The sequence below is a fragment of the Budorcas taxicolor genome, chromosome 3, assembly GCF_023091745.1.
Source record: "Budorcas taxicolor isolate Tak-1 chromosome 3, Takin1.1, whole genome shotgun sequence".
Lineage (NCBI taxonomy): Eukaryota > Metazoa > Chordata > Mammalia > Artiodactyla > Bovidae > Budorcas > Budorcas taxicolor.
Genome location: NC_068912.1, coordinates 85,989,810 through 86,004,299, shown reverse-complemented (window position 1 = coordinate 86,004,299; position 14,490 = coordinate 85,989,810). Strand labels below are relative to the sequence as shown.

The 14,490-nt window shown below is 42.5% G+C and overlaps 1 pseudogene; it reads right to left on the bottom strand.

The window, feature by feature from the left end:
* LOC128045594 (cytochrome P450 2J2-like) overlaps positions 1–14,490 on the bottom strand; it is a 35,960-nt pseudogene that overhangs the window by 6,680 nt on the left and 14,790 nt on the right.

Sequence of the window (14,490 nt, the reverse complement as noted above, 5' to 3'; positions counted from 1 at the left end):
AGTTTTCATTCCAATCCCAAAGAAAGGAAATGCCAAAGAATGCTCAAACTACTACACAATTGCACTCATCTCACACGCTAGTAAAGTAATGCCCCAAATTCTCTAAAACAGGCTTCAGCAATACGTGAACCATGAACTTCCAGATGTTCAAGCTGGTTTTAGAAAAGGCAGAGGAACCAGAGATCAAATTGTCAACATCTGTTGGATCATGGAAAAAGCAAGAGAGTTCCAGAAAATATTCTCTTTCTGCTTTATTGACTATGCCAAAGCCTTTGACTGTGTGGATCACAATAAACTGTGGAAAATTCTGAAGGAGATGGGAATACCAGACCACCTGACCTGCCTCTTGAGAAACCTACATGCAGGTCAGGAAGCAACAGTTAGAACTGGACATGGAACAACAGACTGGTTCCAAATAGGAAAAGGAGTACATCAAGGCTGTATATTGTCACCCTGCTTATTTAACTTCTATGCAGAGTACATCATGAGAAACGCTGGGTTGGAAGAAGCACAAGCTGGAATCAAGATTGCTGGGAGAAATATCAATAACCTCAGATATGCAGATGAACCCACCCTTATGGCAGAAAGTGAAGAGGAACTAAAGAGCCTTTTGATGAAAGTGAAAGAGGAGAGTGAAAAAGTTGGCTTAAAGCTCAACATTCAGAAAACAAAGATCATGGCATCTGGTCCCACCACTTCATGGGAAATAGATGGGGAAACAGTGGAAACAGTGTCAGACTTTATTTTGGGGGCTCCAAAATCAGTGCTGATGGCGATTGCAGCCATGAAACTAAAAGAAGTTTACTGCTTGGAAGGAAAGTTATGACCAACCTAGATAGCATATTGAAAAGCAGAGACATTACTTTGCCAACAAGGTTCCATCTAGTCAAGGCTATGGTTTTTCCAGTGGTCATGTATGGATGTGAGAGTTGGACTGTGAAGAAACCTGAGCACTGAAGAATTGATGCTTTTGAACTGTGGTGTTGGAGAAGACTCTTGAGAGTCCCTTGGACTGCAAGGAGATCCAACCAATCCATCCTGAAGGAGATCAGTCCTGGGTGTTCTTTAGAAGGACAGATGCTGAAGCTGAAACTCCAATACTTTGGCCACCTGATGTGAAGAGTTGACTCACTGGAAAAGACTCTGATGCTGGGAGGGATTGGGGGCAGGAGGAAAAAGGGACGACAGAGGATGAGATGTTTGGATGGCATCACCAACTCGGTGGACATGAGTTTGAGTGAACTCCAGGAGTTGTTGATGGACAGGGAGGCTTGGCTTGCTGTGATTCATGGGGTTGCAGAGTTGGACATGACTGAGTGACTGAACTGAACTGAATCACTGCTTAAGAAGCATTGGTTGTTTCTCTCCCTTTATGATATTTAATACTGTACACACTTGGATTGCTTTCTCTTGTGAGACATTCCCATCTGGGGGCATTAAGTCAAACCTGGAGAAATATCTGTGGGGATATTATGTAGGAAACATCAGCATTAATGTGACGTTGGCCCAGGAGGTCTCAGATACCCCTCATATTTCAACATTCTCTGCCTCCAAGATTATGAAGCAGAATTTTCCAATTAAGTCTGACAGGTCCTTATCCTGCAAGAAGCTCTCCCAAGGCAAAGAAAAGGGCCTCATGGCAAAGTCTGACTGAGGACTGCTACCTGCTGTATTCCCACAAAGATCTGCAATGCACATCACATAGTAAAACACTGAGAAACCTCACAGCTCACAGAAAAGAAAAGCCAGACTTTATCTAAACACTGTGGATGTAGGAATCCCTCTTCTCCAGAACACCTATTGATAAATAGTCGAACTAATGTTCTAGAGACCACTCATGGAGAAAAACACTAATATTACATCAAGTATAATGTACCTCTCTCCCATTTAAGTAATTCTGTAAGACAAGAATACATGTCTCTTTCCCAGTTGGACTTCCCATCATTTATGAGTATGAGCTTGGAGATCTGAGGTTGCAATGAGGCCCTAATTACCTTGGGCAGATGGTATCCATTCAGGGTGGTGTCCACTGCCACCTCCCTGGGCACATTCAGAGGGACGATGTTCCCCATTTTCAGCACCTCGTGGATGACAGTGTTGGTGTAGGGAATGGGCTCTCGAGCAGCTGTGCTCAACTTCTGTGATTGGCTAAGCACCCTGTTGATCTCAGCCTGGGCTTTTTCTGGAAATAAGAGGAGGCTGCATTATTGTAATATTCTATACCTTTCACTGTGCCTGGTTAAGCTAAGGAATGGAATAATCAGAATCAAAATGGCTAAAACTACAGTAGGTTCTCCAGACTAGTTCCTCAGGGAGGTATGTGAGTAGGAAGTGGGCCCTGGTATGAGATAAATCTGGTTGCAAACTCTTGCTCAACAACATCCCTGTTGTGAGTTCCTAAAGCTCTTTGAGCCTCAGGCTCCTCTTCTTATTAGTGAGGATGAATCTATTTCCTCTTTAGGATGTTTTGAGATTTGCATGAAATGATTTAGGGAAGCATCCAACAAATGAAAAACAAACAAACAAAAGCACCAATATGTTTTCCTCTTTTCCTATAAGGATAGATATTTTAGCTGGATACCTCATTGCACAGCTAAAGACTACATCTCCCAGATTCCCTTCTGGCTACATTCTGACCAATAGAATGTAAGAAGAGGGGAAGTTTAATACTTGGAACATGCTCTCCTCCCCTTCCTATGGCGGAAAGGCAGCCTTAGAAGTGAGCCATCTTTGAGAGTCCCAACAAGGCGCCATTCTAGATACAACAGCAACGCATGGGAAGCAGCTTAGACCCCAAAGCGTTCTGCAGAGTCCAGCTTAGTTGCTCATTTGTGAGAGAAATAATTTTTTAATTTATTTTTAAATAACTATTAATTTTAAAAATTTTGGTAAAATGCACATAACATTTATAATCTTAACCATTTTAAGTGTAACAGTTTAATAATGTGAAAAATTTTGCATTATTACAAGACCAATTTCCAGAATATTTTTATCTTGCAGAACTGAAACTCGACATCCATTAATGCACAGCTCCTTATTTCCCCTACTCCCTGTCTCTGACAACCACCACTTTTATGTTTCTATGCATTCAACCACCCCACCTACCTCATACACATAGAATGATACAGTATATGTCTTTTTATGACTGAACTATTTAACTGAGCATAATGTCCTCAAGGTTCATTCATGTTGTAGCATGTGTCAAAATGTGTCCTTGTTAGACTGAATAATATCCCATTGCAGCTCAGGTTTTGTTTATCCATTCATCCATTGATAGACACTGGGCTTGCTTCCACCTCTTATGGCATTTTAAACCATTGACATTTTGGAGCCTCCATCATAGAAACCAAATCTATATACTAACTGCTGCCGCTAAGTCGCTTCAGTCATGTCCGACTCTGTGCGACCCCATAGACGGCAGCCCAACAGGCTCCCCCATCCCTGGGATTCTCCAGGCAAGAACACTGGAGTGGGTTGCCATTTCCTTCTCCAATGCATGAAAGGGAAAAGTGAAAGTGAAGTTGCTCAGTTGTGCCCAACTCTTGGTGACCCCATGGACTGCAGCCCACCAGGCTCCTCCATCAATGAGATTTTCCAGGTAAGAGTACTGGAGTGGGTTGCCATTGCCTTCTCCGATATACTAACTACATGTTCTTAAATTAAAAAACAGCTATTCACAGGTAAAAACTAAATGTACATCATGACTCGGGACACACAGACAGAAATATACACACATATAAAGCATGTGCTGTGCTGTGTTTAGTTGCTCAGTCATGTCCAACTCTTTGCAACCCCATAGACTGTAGCCCACCAGGCTCCTCTGTCCTAGGGTCAGTCTTCAGACAAGAACACTGGAGTGGGTTGCCACTCCCTCCTATAGGGTATCTTCCCAATCCAGATATTGAACACCGGTTTCCCACATTGCAGGTAGATTCTTTACTGAGTCACCAGGGAAGCCCAAGAACACTGGAATGGTTGGCCTATCCCTTATCCAAGGGAACTTCTTGACCCAGGAATTCAACTGGGGTCTCCTGCATTGCAGGCGGATTCTTTACCAGCTGAGCTACCAGAGATGCCCCATATAAAGCTTACATAATACATACATGGTTATTTATAGGGAAGAAACAAAATTTCTTGATAAAAAGCTTCTCCTCAGTACCACAGGAAGAAATTTTCTCTTTTCTAATCTATTTTTATTTTAGAAAAAGAAGTTGACCTTGATTCACTAAATAGATATTATGTGTTGATAATAAACTGTTACCCACAGTTTGAGAGACTGCATCCTAGAAGTATTTCATGGGCTGAAACTGTTCTGGAACCTAAAGAAAGAACCATGATTGTAACAGTCATTGTTCTCCAAAGGCTACAGTCTGTGGGGAAGATATATAAATAATGTTGTTGTGGTTCTGTTGACTCTTTGTGACCCCACGGACTGCAGCATGCCAGGCTTCCCTGTATTTCACTGTCTCCCAGAGTTTGCTCAAACTTATGTCCATTGAGTCAGTGATACCATCCAACCATCTCATCCTCTGTCATTCCCTTCTCCTCCTGCCCTCAGTCTTTCCCAGCATCAGTGTCGTTTCCAAGGAGTTTGCTTTTAACATCAGGTAGCCAAAGTATCGGAGCTTCAGCGTCAGCACTTCCACTGAAAATTCAGGGTTGATTTCCTTTATGATTTATTGGTTTGATTTTCTTGCTGTCCAGGGGACTCTCAAGAGTCTGGAGCTATTTCTTAGCTCTTCTCTAGGAGCTTACTGCACACCTACCCACCTAGGGAGGGGGGCACCTCATCTTTCCGGTGTCTTATCTTTTTGCCTTTTCATACTGTCATGGGGTTCTCTAAGCAAGAATAATAAAGTGGTTTCCCATTCCCTTCTCCATAAATAATATGTGATAAGCAAATGAAAGTGCTTTAGTTCATCTCTTAAGTAAGAAAATGCTAGTATTTTCCTAGACAGGTGGGGAGACACTTAGAGGAGATTGTGTTGAATAGGTTCTTCAAGAATAGCTACGGGTTTACCACGGGGAGAAATTAGGGAAATACATTTTTGTACTATCCTTCCAGGGAAGAACAGGTGTGATGGTCCACAGGCACAAATCAGGACAGTGTAAAAGAAAATGATGGACAAATTAGTGAGGCCCCCATGCAAGGCGGGGAGAGTCAAGGCTGGACAGACAGAAAGAGGCACAGCAAAGGGCGTAATATACCAGACTAAGGAGTGTGAACACTGTCCACAGGGCAATGGAAGATAGCACTTAAAAACAGCAGGGTGACTGAGTCAGTTGTAGTGATGTAGTTGGACCTAGAGTCTGTCATACAGAGTGAAGTAAGTCAGAAAGAGAAAAACAAGTATCATATATCAACGCCTGTATCTGGAATCTAGAAAAACAGTCCTGATGAACCTATATGCAGAGAAAGAATGGAGATACATAGAGAACGGTTTGCTGACAGTGTGGGAAAGAGAGGGTAGGCCTGATCGAGAAAACAGCACTCACATACATACACTGCCACGGTGTAAAAGAGAAAGCTAGTGGGAAGCTGCCATATAACACAGGAAGTCCAGCTGGGCACTCTATGAAGACTTGGGAAAGTGGGTGGGAGCGGGGAAAGTGGGTGGGAGAGAGGCTCAATGGGAAGGGGAGATAAGTAGTGTTAAGTCTGATTCTCTCTGCTATACGGGAGAAACCAATACAACATTGTAAATCAATTATCCTCCAATTAAAAATAAATGAAAAAAAATGGAGGGAAGGCTGTGATAGATTTCCTATGCGAGTGGAATGGAGCTCTTTCCTGGAACTCACCACAGTGTCAGTGGGTTTCACTGTTTTCCTCACTGGACTGAGAGTGTTCTGAGGGCAGTGACTCTGCGACATTTGTGTTACATTGATTCATCCCAATTCCAAGAGAAAAACTGAACAAGATGCCTGTTCTCAAGTCTGCCTGGCCCACGACTGGCCTACCCATCTCTCCATCCAACCACACTCTCATCTGGCCCCTTCGTGGGGCAGTTTGTTCCAGGAGGCCTCATTCTGACCCAGCTCTGGCCCACTCACTAATGAGCTCACCTTGGATTTGGGGGTTCAGGGCCATGCAGAGCAGCCTCCCAGCGCAGGGTGGTCGAAGTTGTCTCTGATCCAGCAAAGAAGAGGTCTAGGGTGTTGTAGATGAGGTTTTCTTCATGGAAACTTGAATCAGCATTGCCCTTATGCTAGAAAGCACAGTGATTATTGGTTTATCTAGTGGGTTCTAAGTCACCACAACATAGGGGGCTTCATCCTTAAGAAATCGTAGAAGGAAAGACCCCCTCCACCATGAGAAATGATTTTCCCTTTGGCCTTCTCAGGAGGCAGAGGCTTATCACTGCAGTGCCTTTGGTATGCTTCCTCCTCCAAGTGCTGGAAGCCTTTGTTAGCTTTGGTGGATGAAAATCAAGACTATTAATTTTTTTACTTCCATAATTAGGGAGAATCTATTACTACACTGGAAAACAGCCTTGAGTTCCAATATGAGACACACTGTTCACTCTCTGTATGACTTGACTGAGTAATAAACCTCTCAACCTCCGTGTGTTTAACTTTCCTCTTTCATAAAACAGAAATAACAATGTGTGTGTGTGTGTGTGTGTGTGTGTGCGCGCGCGTGCGCACACGTGCGTTCGTGTGCTCAGTTGTATCTGACTCTTTATAAGCCCATGGACTGTAGCCTGCCAGGCTATTCTGTCCATGGATTTTCCAGGCAAGAATACGTTGGGTTGCCATTTCCTACTCCAGAGGATCTTCCTAACTCAGGGATAAAACCAGAATCTCTTGTGTCCCCTGCATTGGCAGGTAGGTTCTTTACCACCTAGCCACCTGGGAAGCAGGAATAACAATACTCACCCCTTAAGGTGGCATTATGAATATGTGTGATACAAACGGCACATAGCAAATACTCAATAAATGTGTGCAATAACACGAGAGAGAATAAACTCAGTATCTATAAAGTACAACAGTTCTCATATCTTTCCATTAACCGTTCCCTTTTTAGGTTTGTTGTAGGAACTACTGGAAAAACCATAGCTTTGACTAGACAGCACTCTGTTGGCAAAGTAATGTCTCTGGTTTTTAACATGCTGTCTAGGTTAGTCATAGTTTTTGTTCCAAGGAGCAAGTGTCTTTTAATTACATGGCTGTAGCCACCATGTACAGTGATCTTGGAGCGCAAGAAAATAAAGTCTTCCATTGTTTCCCTATCTATTTGTCATGAAGTGATGGGACTGCATGCCATGATCTTAGCTTTCTGAATGTTGAGCTTTAAGCCAACTTTTTCACTCTTGTCTTTCACTTTCATCAAGAGACTCTTTACTTCTTCGCTTTCTGTCATAAGGGTGGTGTCATCTGCATATCTGAGGTTATTGATATTTCTCCCGGCAATCTTGATTCCAGCTTGTGCTTCATCCAGCCCAGCATTTCGCATGATGTACCCTGCATATAAGTTCAATAAGTAGGGTGACAATATACAGCCTTGACATACTCCTTTTCCTATTTGGAACCAGTCTGTTGTTCCATGTCCAGTTCTAACTGTTGCTTCCTGACCTGCATACAGATTTCTAAGGAGGCAGGTCTTCCCATCTCTTTAAGAATTTTCCACAATTTGTTGTGATCCACACAGTCAAAGGCTTTGGCATAGTCAATAAGGCAGAATTAGATGTTTTTCCTGGAACTCTCTTGTTTTTTCAATTATCCAACAGATGTTAGCCATTTGATCTCTGGTTCCTCTACTTTTCTAAATCCAGCTTGAACATCTGGAATTTCACAGTTCAGGTACTGTTGAAGCCTGGCTTGGAGGATTTTGAGCATTACTTTGCTAGCGTGTGAGATGAGTGCAATTGTGCAGTAGTTTGAACATTCTTTGGTGTTGCCTTTCTTAGATATTGGAATGAAAACTGACCTTTTCCAGTCCTGTGGCCACTGCTGAGTTTTCCAAATTTGCTGGCATATTGAGTGCAGCACTTTAATAGCATCATTTTTTAGGATTTGAAATAGCTTAACTGGAATTCCATCAGCTCCTCTAGCTTTGTTCATGGTGATGCTTCTTCAGGCCCACTTCACTTTACACTCCAAGATTTATGGCTCTGGGTAAGTGATCACATCATTGTGGTTATCTGGGTTATTAAGATCTTTTTTGTATAGTTCTCCTGTGCATTCTTGCCACTTCGTCTTAATATATTCTGCTTCTGTTAGGTCCATATCCATTTCTGTCCTTCACTGTGCTCATCTTTTTAGGTTAATTTAAACATGTCTGATTCCGACAGCCATTCCCCATGGCATTCCAGCATCTTTCCCACCTTCCTCCAGAAGCTTCAGTGTGTCAACATTCCTCCCTGTGTGTGGTCCCACACCTGCACACTTATAGCATGTGAAGTATACTCCTCTGAGGAGATAGCAATTCTTCTATTAATGGTATGCCAACAAGGATAAATAAAAGAGGAGTTGCAAAGAAGTGTACCATTCTGCCAACTCGAGGAGAAGGAAGGAATAATCTATGGCAAAGACGATTCTACTATACAGTGATGTGTATTAACCAGAGGGGTTACTATGTTAAAGGACATACATACAATTTCACTTTTTTTCCTGCTTCTGGCCTATAATGCTGGAAAAGTGCATGACATGGGGATGAGGGAGGAAAGCAAAACTTCCTCACGCTTAAACTCTGGCATCTGACTAGCTTCACTTGTGTTCTGCACTGGGGAGCTGGGGTAAGGGGTAGGAGACTGAGCATTGATCCAACAAACCATGAAACAACACTTAGTTCTCCTTTTGTGTGTCTCTCCTTCAGAATATGGGTAGAGAATACAGAACAGACCTCAAAAAGGCAGTATTTGGGCTTTCCAAAGACTTCAAGTCAAATATCATTAAATCTCTATCTTTATTTTTACTTGTATCAACAATTCTGAATTATGTTATTCCTACACTCTATGAAATATTGCCTATATTTTTCCTCCCCTGTGGTAGGCTGAATAATGACCTACAAAGATGTCCATGTCTTAATCTCTGGAACCCATGAATGTTAAATGCCAGGCAGAACTTTGTAGATACAATTAACTTAAAGATCTTGATATGGCAAGATGATCCTGAATTATCCTGGTGGGCCCAATACAATCACAAGAGTCTCATAAGAGGGGTACAAGAAAGGTGTAAAGGGAAGATGTGAGGATGGGGGCAGAGAAGATGCTATTTGGATGGCTTTGAAGATGGAGGAAGGGGCCCTGAGTCAAGGAATACAGGCAGCCTCTATAGGCTGGAAAGGTCCATCAATGGATTCTGCCCAAGCGCCTCCAGAAGTAGCAGCCCTGCTCCCACCTTGACTTCAGTCCAGAGAAACTGGCTTCAGCCTTCTGACCTCTGGAATTATAAGATAATAAATGTGTGCTTTTTTAAGATTCCAGATTTTTGGTGATTTGGTACAGCAGCATTAAGGAGCCAGAGTCTCCTTATTTCTTTTTAAGAACAAAACTCAGGAGAAAACTCTGATTTCCCATCTTTTCCATTTCCTGGAGGGAAGCATCAATGAAGTCTATTGCTTCCGCAGGATTCCAGTCTTTCTTGTGGTTTTCAATCACACTGGCAATAAACATGTTCAGTTTCTCCCATTTACTAAAGAGAGGTTGGTGGGATCTTGGAAGGAAATTCATTATTCTTGGAAAGAAATTGTAGAGCTGATGGAGAAAACAAAACAGTCATGGAGACAAGTTGTTGTTATTGTTTAGTCGCTAAGTTGTGTCTGACTCTTTTGCAACCTCATAGACTGCAGCCCTCCAGGCTCCTCTGTCCATGGGATTTCCCAAGCAAGAATACTGGAGTGGGTTGCCATTTTCTTTTCCAGGGGATCTTCCCAACCCAGAGATCAAAGCTGCATCTAAAAGCCGCATCTCCTGCATTGACAAGTGGGTTCTTTACCAAGGAGCCATTGGGGATGACAGTTTTCCACTTTTGAAGACAAAGAAACCATCTTCTCTTTCCATCTCTTCTATTTATTCATACTTAACCAGAAATGGTATGGACCTAACAGAAGCAGAAAATATTAACAAGAGGGGGCAAGAATACACAAAAGAACTATACAAAAAAGACTTTTACAACCCAGATAATTACAGTGGTGTGATCACTCATCCAGAGCCAGACATCCTGGAATGGGAAGTCAACTGGGCCTTAGGAAGCATCACTATGAACAAAGCTAGTGGAGGTGATGGAATTCCAGTTGAGCTATTTCAAATCCTGAAAGATGATGCTGTGAAAGTGCTGCACTCAATATGCCAGCAATTTTTTTCCAAAATTTGGAAAACTCAGCAGTGGCCACAGGACTGGAAAAGGTCAGTTTTCATTCTAATCCCTAAAGAAGGCAATGCTAAAGAATGCTCAAACTACCACACAATTGCACTCATCTCACACAATGGTAAAGTAATGCTCAGAATTATCCAAGCCAGGCTTCAACAATACATGATCTATGAACTTCCAGATGTTCAGGCTGGTTTTAGAAAAGGCAGAGGAACCAGAGATCAAATTGTCAACATCTGCTGGATCATTGAAAAAGCAAGAGAGTTCCAGAAAATCATCTATTTCTTCTTTATTGACTATGCCAAAGCCTTTGACTGTGTGGATCACAATAAACTGGAAAATTCTAAAAGAGATGGGAATACCAGATCACCTGACCTGCCTCTTGAGAAATCTGTATGCAAGTGAGGAAGCAACAGTTAGAATCGGACATGGAACAGCAGACTGGTTCCAAATAGTAAAGAGTGTACGTGAAGGCTGTATATTGTCACCCTACTTATTTAACTTCTATGCAGAGTGCATCATGAGAAACTCTGGGCTGGAAGAAGCACAAGCTGGAATCAAGACTGCCGGGAGAAATATCAATAACCTCAGATATGCAGATGACACCACCTTTATGGAAGAAAGTGAAGAAGAACTAAAGAGCCTCTTGATGAAAGTGAAAGAGAAGAGTGAAAAAGTTGGCTTAAAGCTCAACATTCAGAAAACTAAGATCATGGCATCTGGAAACAGTGGTAGACTTTATTTTTGGGGGGCTCCAAAATCATTGCAGATGGTGATTGCAGCCATGAAATTAAAAGATGCTTACTCCTTGTCAGGAAAGTTATGACCAACCTACACAGCATATTAAAAAGCAGAGATATTACTTTGTCAAGAGGGCTGTCTAGTCAAGGCTATGGGTTTTCCAGTAGTCATGTATGGATGTGAGATTCGGACTATAAAGAAAGCTGAGTGCCGAAGAATTGATGCTTTTGAACTGTGGTGTTGGAGAAGACTCTTGAGAGTCCTTGGACTGCAAGGAGATCCAACCAGTCGATCCTAAATGAAATCAACCCTGAATATTCATTGGAAGGACTGATGTTGAAGCTGAAACTCCAAGACTTTGGCCACCTGATGTGAAGAACTGACAGGAAAAAACCCTGATGCTGGGAAAGATTGAAGGTGAGAGAAGGGGACAACAGAGGATGAGATGGTTCGATGGCATCACCAACTCGATGGACATGAGTTTGGGTAAACTCCGTGAGTTGGTGATAGACAGGGAGGCCTGGCAGACTGCAGTCCACGGGGTCACAAAGAGTCGGACATGACTGAGCGACTGAAATGAACTGAACTGAACCATGAGAGTCACCCTGGACTCATCGTCCCTATCTCAACCCTCTTTTCCCCTCTGGCAAAGCATTTCTGCACTCCATTCCAAATAGAACCAGTCTTGGACCACTTCTACCCATTCCATCTGCTTTGTCATCCTCATACAAAACACTAACATTTCTTACCTGGATGCTGTAAAGCCTCCAACATTTTTCCTGATTCTCTGCTAACCTCCTTCCTAGTCTATCTTCCACTGAGCTGCTCAAGGGATCATTTAACCGTTTAATGGGATCATTTCACTTTTTGGCTCTCAATCCTCCAGTGACTTTCCAAGACATTTAGACAACCTGGCCTGGAGCTCTACATCATCTGGCCCCTCACCCTCCTGTTGCCTCCTCGGCTATCACTCCCTGCCATCTTGCTCCCTCTTACTCATTCCAGTCCAGCCCCATTGGCCTCTGCAGAAACATAAAGGGTTTTCTTCTTTAGGACTCTGCATTTGCTATTCCTTGCACACAGAATGCTCTTTCTCTGAAATCCATAAAACTCCAGTCACTAACTTCATTAAAGTGAAAGTGTTATACGCTCAGTCAGGTGCTGCTCAAATGTCACTTATTTGAACCTGTCTTACCTGACGATCCTATAATTAGCAGCTCATCTGGTACCTCTTTCCATTCCCTTATTTTGCTTTATTTCTTTTTCTTGGTGATTGTCACGTGTGTGTGTGTGTGTGCGTGCGCGCGTGTGTGTGTATATCTTTGTGTGTGTTAGCTCTGCTCCTTTCTAGTTATGGGGCTTCCCTGGATTCTCAGTTGGTAAAGAATCTGCCTGCAGTGCAGGAGACATGGGTTTGATCCCCAGGTCAGGAACATCCTCTAGTGAAAAGAATGGCTACCCATGCTGATATTCTTGCCTGGAGAATCCCTTGGACAAAGCAGCCTGGCAGGCTACAGTCTATGGGGTTGAGACTTTGGCAACAATAATACTATTAATAATGATAATGATGATGATGTAATTTGTCACTACATAGCTTAACTTGCTGCCCATAGGGCACAAGCGTTATTTTCTTGGTAGAATCACATGAGATCCATATTAAATATCCTTAATACAGAGTGAATGGACAACTATGTGGATTTGCTGACACATTCCCATATCTGCTTGCACACATTAGGGTGCTTCATTTTATCTTTAAAAGATTATTGTAAATTAACTGAGGTAGAGTGTGCAATTGTCCAACAGTGCCTAGTCTGTTTTGGGTCTCTAAAAATGCACATTACCTCTGCCCACTCTACCATCCAGCCTTCCCAGGAATTTCTTTTCCCTGAGAATAGTCAAAATACCACACAATTGCACTCATCGTATATACTAGTAAAGTAATGCTCAAAATTCTCCAAGCTAGGCTTCAGCAATACATGAACCGTGAACTTCCAGATGTTCAAGTTGGTGTTAGAAAAGGCAGAGGAACCAGAGATCAAATTGCCAACATCCGCTGGATCATGGAAAAAGCAAAAGTGTTCCAGAAAAACATCTCTTTCTGCTTTATTGACTATGCCAAAGCCTTTGACTGTGTGGATCACAATCAACTGTGGAAAATTCTGAAAGAGATGGGAATACCAGACACCTGACCTGCCTCTTGAGAAACCTAGGTGCAGGTCAGCAAGCAACAGTTAGAACTGGACATGGAACAACAGACTGGTTCCAAATCGGGAAAGGAGTACGTCAAGGCTGTATATTGTCACCCTGCTTATTTCACTTATATGCAGAGTACATCATGAGAAACGCTGGGTTGGAAGAAGCACAAGCTGGAATCAAGATTGCTGAGAGAAATATCAATCACCTCAGATATGCAGATGAACCCAGCCTTATGGCAGAAAGTGAAGAGGAGCTAAAAAGCCTCTTGATGAAAGTGAAAGAGGAGAGTGAAAAAGTTGGCTTCAAGCTCAACATTCAGAAAACGAAGATCATGGCATCTGGTCCCATCACTTCATGGGAAATAGATGGGAAACAGTGGAAACAGTGTCAGACTTTAGTTTTTTGGGGTTCCAAAACCACTGCAGATGGTGACTGCAGCCATGAAATTAAAAGATGCTTACTTCTTGGAAGAAAAGTTATGACCAACCTAGATAGCATATTCAAAAGCAGAGACATTACTTTGCCAACAAATGTCCATCTAGTCAAGGCTACGGTTTTTCCTGTGGTCATGTATGGATATAAGAGTTGGACTGTGAAGAAGGCTGAGAGCCGAAGAATTGATGCTTTTGAACTGTGGTGTTGGAGAAGACTCTTTTTAAAAAAAAAATTTTTATTTTTACTTTATTTTATTTTACAATACTGTATTGGTTTTGCCATACATTGACATGAATCCACCACAGGTGTACATGCGTTCCCAAACATGAACCCCCCTCCCACCTCCCTCCCCACAACATCCCTCTGGGTCATCTCCATGCACCAGCCCCAAGCATGCTGTATCCTGCATCGGACATAGACTGGCGATTCGATTCTTACATGATAGTATACATGTTTCAATGCCATCCTCCCAAATCATCCCACCCTCTCCCTCTCCCTTGAATCCAAAAGTCCGCTATACACATCTGTGTCTTTTTTGCTGTCTTGCATACAGGGTCATCATTGCCATCTTTCTAAATTCCATATATATGTGTTAGTATACTGTATTGGTGTTTTTCTTTCTGGCTTACTTCACTCTGTATAATCGGCTCCAGTTTCATCCACCTCAGTCCCTTGGACTGCAAGGAGATCCAACCAGTCCATTCTGAAGGAGATCAACCCTGGGATTTCTTTGGAGGGAATGATGCTAAAGCTGAAGCTCCAGGACTTTGGCCACCTCATGGGAAGAGTTGACTCATTGGAAAA